Here is a 7,866-nt window from a genome sequence, read left to right as displayed (position 1 = left end):
TATTGTCTCCTCACGAAGGTTCTTCTCCCGCGTCCCCACAGTCCTATAAGCTACACAGTTTGGTAAGCTAAACAACTTGATCTCAGAAAGGTTCTTGCTAGTTGTGCAGAACTGTCTCAAGCCTATTGGAGCAGCCCCACAGCTCAAGCCGTAACATTCAGCATCTGGGAAATGGATCTGGATGTGCAAAGGGGGAACAGATGAGTGGTTTCTAGTCCCAAGCCTCCTTCCCTGATAGTGCACATGCTTCCCCTAGGGGGCAGCAGAGGACAGAGGCAGACGGCTTGGAAAGTTGCCCATCACTTCTGTTCACTGCAGATTCCTGTCAATGTCCAGGTGTTTTGTTTTATCGTTTACCTGGGAAACGTCTGTTCTGGCCAGTATTGGGGCCTGGAGGAGCCAGAGACAGACACGGTGCATTTGCATGTGTTGTGACAAAGCCGGCTGAGCATAGATGTGTGGGTTCTGAGATGAGATTTCCAGTACCCTCCTCTCACCAGCAGGAGAGAGAGAACCAGATCGTGCACTGGACTCAACAAGGTAGGTATCCTGCCTCCTACAATGGCTCAGAGCAAGGTGAGTAATACTGGCCAGCTGTGCAGTGCTTCCTGTGGGGGAAAGTTCTGCCTCCCACTGATGGGCTTATGCTGTGAGTCATGAACTCTCATCCCATCTGAGCTGGCATGGCACAGACGCATCATGAAGGGGTAAAGCCTCCCTTTGCTTTTAGCTAGCCACAAAATGTGACTCCATGGTACTTTCCCGCCTGTTGGAGGTTTTCCCCCAGCTTCCTAAGAATCCCTCCTTTCATGTAAAGGACTGGTGAAGAGTTTCAAAGCCAGCGAGGGGCTTTAGACCAGGGAGGCTGTGGAATCTGCACCAGTGGTTTTTAAGAGCAGGTTAAACAAACCTCTGTCAGGGATGGTGTAGATTGAGGTGGGGAACCTCCAGCCCGTGGGCCACCTGCATTTCATCAGGGTTAGCTTCCGGCAGCTCCCATTGGCTGGGAAGAGCAAATTGAGGCCAGCACGAGCTGAGAGTGGCTTTGCCTGCAGACGCTCAGGTAAACCAAGTGTCTAGCAGCCTGTTAGTGGCTAACCCTGTGTGGCCAGTGTGCCGAAGGTTCCCCGCCCTGCTGTAGATAATACTTAGTACTGCACTGAGTGCAGGGGACTGGAGTAGACAACCCCTGCAGGTCCCCTCTTGGCCTGTGATTCTCCAAGGTCTGAAGACCCTGGATCCTGTTTCTGTCCTTGCTCAGTGTCTCCTAGTGGGGGGCAAAGAAGCAGTCTCAGGGCTGACAGGAGGCCAGACTGAGGGGGACACTAGCTCTCCTCATATTCTTATCCATGACACCTTCCTGGGAGGGGCTTCGCATCATCTTCCCACATATTTTACTGTGGATTAAATTGGTGCCGCTTTGGATAGTACATGTTAGTGCTGCCACCCTTTGGGATTCATAGTCCATGCTTGAGTGGAACAGGAAAGGAGAGACCAGGGGATGTGGCAGAAGCTTGCCCCAAATTTCTTGGCTCGTTGCTTTCCTGTTCCACTACAGAAATGAAAACCTGCCTCTGGATCCGCTTCAGCACTTCTCGCATGCCTTCCTCACGCAGGAAGAGACCTTTGAACAGCTCCCATTAGATTTGAATTCAGCGCTGCTGGAGCTGTCCGGCTCCCTCCCTCCATGAAACAGGGAGGGGCGGGGGAGGGCTCACTTCAAAGCATGCTGTAGCAACATCCAACTGAATGACCAGGTCAGATGGAAGCCAGGCACATGCATTTCTTGTTCTGAACCCTCTTCTGCCTGTGGCCAGTTGGTCTCGTCACACTTTTACACACATGGGAATCAGCTGGCTCTTCCCTCTCCCGTGTCCTAGCTGTGTTCATGCTCCTCCCATTACTTTGCTTCTGGAATTATGTGCAGATGTTTCTCCTGTCTGTGGTTCTGGCCTGGAATGTGATATGCCAGTGTTGGACACTCCTCTGGGTTGGCCTTTTGACCCGCTTTTGCTCCTGCTGTCACAAAATTCATGGCAATGTTTGTGCACATATGCCCTTCCTTTCTGCACAGCTCCAGACGTCACTTACTCATAATGCAGCAGACTTTTCCAGGCAGAGCTCTGCTCTCTTGTGGGGAGAAGAGAGATGTATCGGAACAAACTTCCTTCTAGCTGTTGCAGTGGTTGCCCAGTTGGTTTCTACGTTGGCCTTGTTCAAGAAATCCTTTTAATCACATACCAGCCTGTCCTGGCTTATCTTCTGTATATTTGAGAGATTGTCAGGAAGTGAGCAAATCTTGTCTGTTTGTCCATCTGTTCGTTCAAGAACTGCTCTTCAGAGCTAGGACCACCAGATGTGGGTTGCAACTTTCTCTTATCATAACTTAAAGCAATATAAGGGTTTGGTTGTGCCAGGACACTGGCGTGTGCCTGGAATGTGACTGTTTTTCATAATGTGGAAAAGGAGGGGGCTGCTAGTAGGGACAGTTACACTGTATAATGCCCATAGGGGGCAGCAAGGGGCCAGAGATGGGGACCAGAATAGCTATAGCCTCACTGAGGCAGAAGGGGGCAGGGGTGGAGGTAAGCTTCCTGCCCTCCTCCCCCCCAGGCAGCACAGCTGCAGGGAGACACTGTGCAGCTCCTGCGCACACCCTGTCTGGGGCCCCCCTTCTCACCTCCCAATCCTGACTCCTGCACCTCCCAGCTCTCTGCCCTGAGCCCCTTCTCCTCTGCCAACCCTGACTCCTCACACCCCCAGCCCTGAGTGCCCCATGCCACCACGGTCCTGCCCTGAAGGGCCTGAACAACAACAATACATGTTCTAGTGACTTCATATTTTGAACGACATTTAATATTTGACAGATACACTTACAAAAGCAGCCAGTGACTTTTGGGGTCCATGTGAGTTACATTTGGATGGATTTCCAGAGGAGCTGACGACTCAGCTTCCATTGACACAGCCAGAAGATGGCAGCGCTCAGCAAAACTCCCATTGACTTAAATGGAAGCAAAATGTGGGCCCACCAAGTTCTTAGAAAGTCCCCTCTGCTGCAGCTGATTCGTAGTCTCAGCTGGCCAATCCACGGAACAACTTGTCTGTTCTCTCCCAGCCCGCATAGGTGATGGGTTCAAGAGCATTCAAAAGGACCCCCGTGTTCTGGCAAAACTCAAATTCCTAAACTGCCATTTAAAACTGAACCGAAGGCCACAGACTTTTTCACAATTCCCTTGTACGGTCTTTTCCTCAGACCATCTGCAGGAAGCTTCCTAACAAAGGCAGGGAGGGAAGGTGCCTTTAGTGGACGACAGGGGTGGTGGTTTTGCAGATAGATAGATAGTGGGTTTCCAGTTAGCACGTCTGACCTGACAGAAATAATAGAGCAAACTGAGAAACCCTCAGGTTCACTTAGGCTGGAAACAGTTAAGCCTCGATTCAGGAAAACATTGCTGTTCAGGAGAGCGCTGACGCCCGATGCTCGAATGCTGTTGAAGTTATTGGCACTTAAATGCTGCCAGTGATGTGCTTTCCTGAACAAGCCTTATGTGTCCCATTCGATCAAGGCTTCATTTACAATATTTGGCATTGAGCAATTTTCCCCCGGTTCCTTTATTTAGGCTCCACGAACAGCACCAACAGCTAACGACGTCCTCTGAACTATATAGTGAGACTGCAGCTAAGAAGTTTTGGTTTCGTCGTTGTTTCAACTTCCTTTGCTAAGCAGACTATCTGGAATAAAGCACACATCTCGCAGGCTGCTCTGAATGCAGTAACCACGCCCAGAGACAGGTTAGCATCCTCTTCTTTCCCAGTCCTGTTCATAGAAAATGGAAGGGGCAAAACTTGGTCATTTCAATAAAATGAGCAACCATGTTCAAGTCAGTGGCTGCGTCTAGAAAAAGTGAGAGCTTTTGCGGAAAAACTTGCCAGCTGTCTACACTGGCTGCTTGAATTTGTGCAAGAGCACTGAGGATCTGATGTAAGATTGTCAGTGTTCTTCCGCAAATACTATGCTGCTCCCGTCCGGGATAAAGCCCTCTTGCGCAAATGTATTTGCGCAAGAGGGCCAGTGTAGACAATTAAAAACTGTTTTGCACAAAAAAGCCCCGATGGCGAAAATGGCGATCGGGGCTTTCTTGCGCAAAACCACGTCTAGTTTGGCACAGACGCTTTTCTGCAAAAGGTGCTTTTGCGCAAAAGCGTCCATGCCAATCTAGATGCTCTTTTCCGCAAATGCTTTTAACGGAAAAACTTTTCAGTTAAAAGCATTTGCAGAAAATCATGCCAGTCTAGACATAGCCACCGTGTTTAACATAAAGACTATTTGTTCACCAACATGAAAATACTATCAATTATTCCAATATTGTTCCCTTTATATGTAATAATGTAGACACTTTACCTCTTCTCTAAACAACCTATCATATCAAGTGAACTGTCCCTAATTAGCTTTTCCTTCTGAAAAACCAACAAAAGAAACCCCCAGGGGACCAATTTTCCTGACAACTGTCTCGGCACACTAGTGACATCAGAGGCAAACCTGAACGAGCTTTCTGTTAGAAGCCTGATTTTGACCCACTTCTAACTTTCTCATGAAAGTTGTCTTCCTCCTGATGTTTCACATGCATGTCGGCTCTAGCCCCAAACGTTTTTCCAGCTGAACAGGCAAATCTTGAGGTTAATGTATAGCTTACCAAAGAGCTAATACTTTGAGAAAATGCAGATGTTTTGTTGTGGGAAAAGACTAGTGTCTTTGAAACTTCATCTCAAAACCAGCATGGGCACATTTCACAACTGCACGTGTGTTCAACACCTTTGCCTTTGGTGAGACCGAGTGCCTTTGGGTGTTCTAGATATTAATTGCAGAGAGATTTACTGTGACAGCTTAGGGAACCTTTGAAAACTCCACCCAATCCCAGAGAGTTTATCCAATTTGACAGTTAACTCTTTAGATGTCAGTTCTAATCTGACTTTGCAAAGGGCAAAGCTCAATGGGAACAGACATAGGCATTACGCTGTGACCAGTGTTTTCAGTAGCCAAAGTCAGTGGGAGCAGAGTTAAGCCAACCCTGAACAACTTTGAAAATCCCTCTACACTGCCCTTTCTTGTGCTATATATATATATATGCAAATGAGGCAAAGCGTGGAATATCACCATGCCTCATTTGCATAATTAATGAGGCTCCATTTTTATGCAAAAAAAACCTCTTGTCCAAGAGCTGTTCTTCCACTTTTTTCAGAAAGAATGGCTCTTGCACAAGAGGGGATTTTCTGCAAAAAGGAACCATGTAGACAGCTCCTTTTTGCACAAAAGCCTCTTGCACAAAAACAGAGCCTCATTATGCAAATGAGGCATGGCGATATTCCATGCTTCACCTCATTTGCATTTTTTTGCGCAAGAGAGGGCAGTGTCGACGTAGCCAAGTCTGGCACGTTCTACGGGTTGCACATCTGTACCAGAGGCCAGAATTAGGCTGAAGATATGGAAACTGACATTACTAGCTAGAACTCACAATGATAGACTGACAAAGTATTATCATTACAGGGCATTTCATATTAAAGCTCATGGGTCCATTTGAAAAGCATTGATTGAAATACCTGACTGCCAGCTCAGGATATGTACATCTTTAAATCAAATCTTATAATTGGTAACTGTCCTGACTCAGCATTAAATGCAGGAAGCAGCCTAATTTCCCTCAAAGGTTTTTTTTTTTAATCAATTATACATAACGCTCTCCAATTCAGGCTGGTGTGCATAACTAACTCATGAATAAATAAAAAAGCCGCACGAGAATACCCTGATATTTTTCTGGTTACTGTATGGCTAGAGCCTGGCAAATCCATGGACATCTGTTTTTATCTGCAGGTATTTGCATCCTTGGCTGTGAATATGGAAGTCTCTGGCTCATTTTTGCAGATATGGATGTAGATGTGGATACAAATTTTGTATCTAGAACCCTGCACATTTGTGGATATCTGCAGCTTATTTCTGCAGATACAAATTTTGTCTCCATCCTAGGCTGTATGTACGGGTAGCTCTAAAGTCACTAGCATAGGAATGACTATGCTAATGTCTGTGGTAAGCCTCTGGCCATGCCAGCATGAATGAGTTCAGAAGTCCAAAAAAACTGAAGCCAAAGAAAATGCTCATGGAGGCGCAGAGTGCTCCTAGCCTTGCTCAGCAGGGCTAGGATCATAACTTTGCGTCTGGGCAATATGGCAGTATAAAGCCCTGATTTTGCAAACACTCTAGGCTACCTGGACAAGTTTAATCAGTTGTACTTGTATAATTAAATTGCTATAGTTATATCAGTGTAAACCGCCATGTGAATGCTCTTTGGCCAGGTCTACACTAGCTCTGTAAGGTCGGTTTAAGGTATGCAACTCCAGCTACGGAGACTACATATGCTCCAGTCAGCTTCCCTTACTCCTTGTGACAGGAGTACAGATGCTGGCTGAAGCTGACCTCAGCATTCGATTGATGGGTCTATATTAGACCCGCTAAATCAAACACCAGAACGTCGATCTCCGGCATGGTGAGTGAAGACATGCCCCTATTCTGGAGTAAGATTTTGTTTAGTTTAAACTTTTCAAAATAACATGAACAAATTGCAATACCTTGGAATAAGACTGTACAGAAGGGGTTATACCAGTATAATTATAGTGCTTTAAAGTCACAGATTATGCCACTGTGAACTTTGCTGCATAGATAATCCCTTGAATGCACGTATAACTTTACTCATGAGAACTAGCCGGTCCAGAAATGTTACTCATGTACATAAGGGTTTGAGGCCTGTAAACATAACTAATTAAATAAAAATTCAGAGCAAACTAGATATATCTATATTTATTTCTCTCTCTCTCATATAAGCTTAAACTATATTTTTCCCTAATGAAGTAGGATTCCTCACTTTCTCCCCTCTTGTGCACAATTACCCTTCTGTAAAATGGGAGTGTTGTGAAGATTTCACAAGCCTCTCTCCATTTATCACTGAAGGCATTGGGAGGCTCCCACTCTGCCCTGACATTTCATGAATGGGCATGTCAAACGTGAAGTGGTGTTCTTGCCTATCCCGAGGCCATGAATGCATAGAATACATTAATGCTATTTTTCAATTCATGCTCGTCTTAAATTTGATTCTTGATGTAATTATTGATACTAAATAATTAATACTTGGCTAGGATGAATCAGTTGTATTGACAAAGTACGTGGTTTTTTTAGTTGTGCTGGCATGATGCCCAGTTGTTTAATGATGATGGAGTGTCTGATGAATGTTCATGTTTGAGGTCTCAGCTCAGTCCAATGTGATTATTGCAAACATGGGCTCCTGGGACCGATAAAATGTCCCTGACTGTTGCAGGCTGACAGCCTTGTTTTGTACTGTTTGGTTTTGCATGTACAGTGTTAATATGCCTTGCTTCAAAGAGGTTAGCAGCAACATGTCAGTTCTGCTCCTACCTTATTTTGTCAGGGGCTGATGTTGCTGCATTGCTGGGATCAATCCAACATGCTTTCAAGTTTGACTTTAGCGTGTTTTTGGATTGTGTTTACCAACCACCGTAGGAGCGTGTACCTTGTGTTTTAGCTGATCATAAAAATATAGCTTGAGATGACCATACAAACAAGAGGCCCAGGCTACGGCACATGAGTTTTAAGAACATATTTGGAATACTAGACATGCAGTAATGGATTTCAAGATTGGGAATCTTCTCCTAGCATTTGAAGCTGCAAACTGCTCTAAGAAAGTGCATACAGTACCGATCAAGTTGCCTAAGGTGGTGATGTGTTGTCCGTGTCTTGCCCATGTCTCATGGCTGCCTGGGAGACATTTAGCGTTGTGTGTTTTGATGCTTTTATCATTCCAG

This window comes from Pelodiscus sinensis, chromosome 15 (genome assembly GCF_052426305.1).
Source record: "Pelodiscus sinensis isolate ZL-2025 chromosome 15, ASM5242630v1, whole genome shotgun sequence".
Taxonomy (NCBI): Eukaryota; Metazoa; Chordata; order Testudines; family Trionychidae; genus Pelodiscus; species Pelodiscus sinensis.
Note: the sequence above shows the minus strand (reverse complement) of the source record.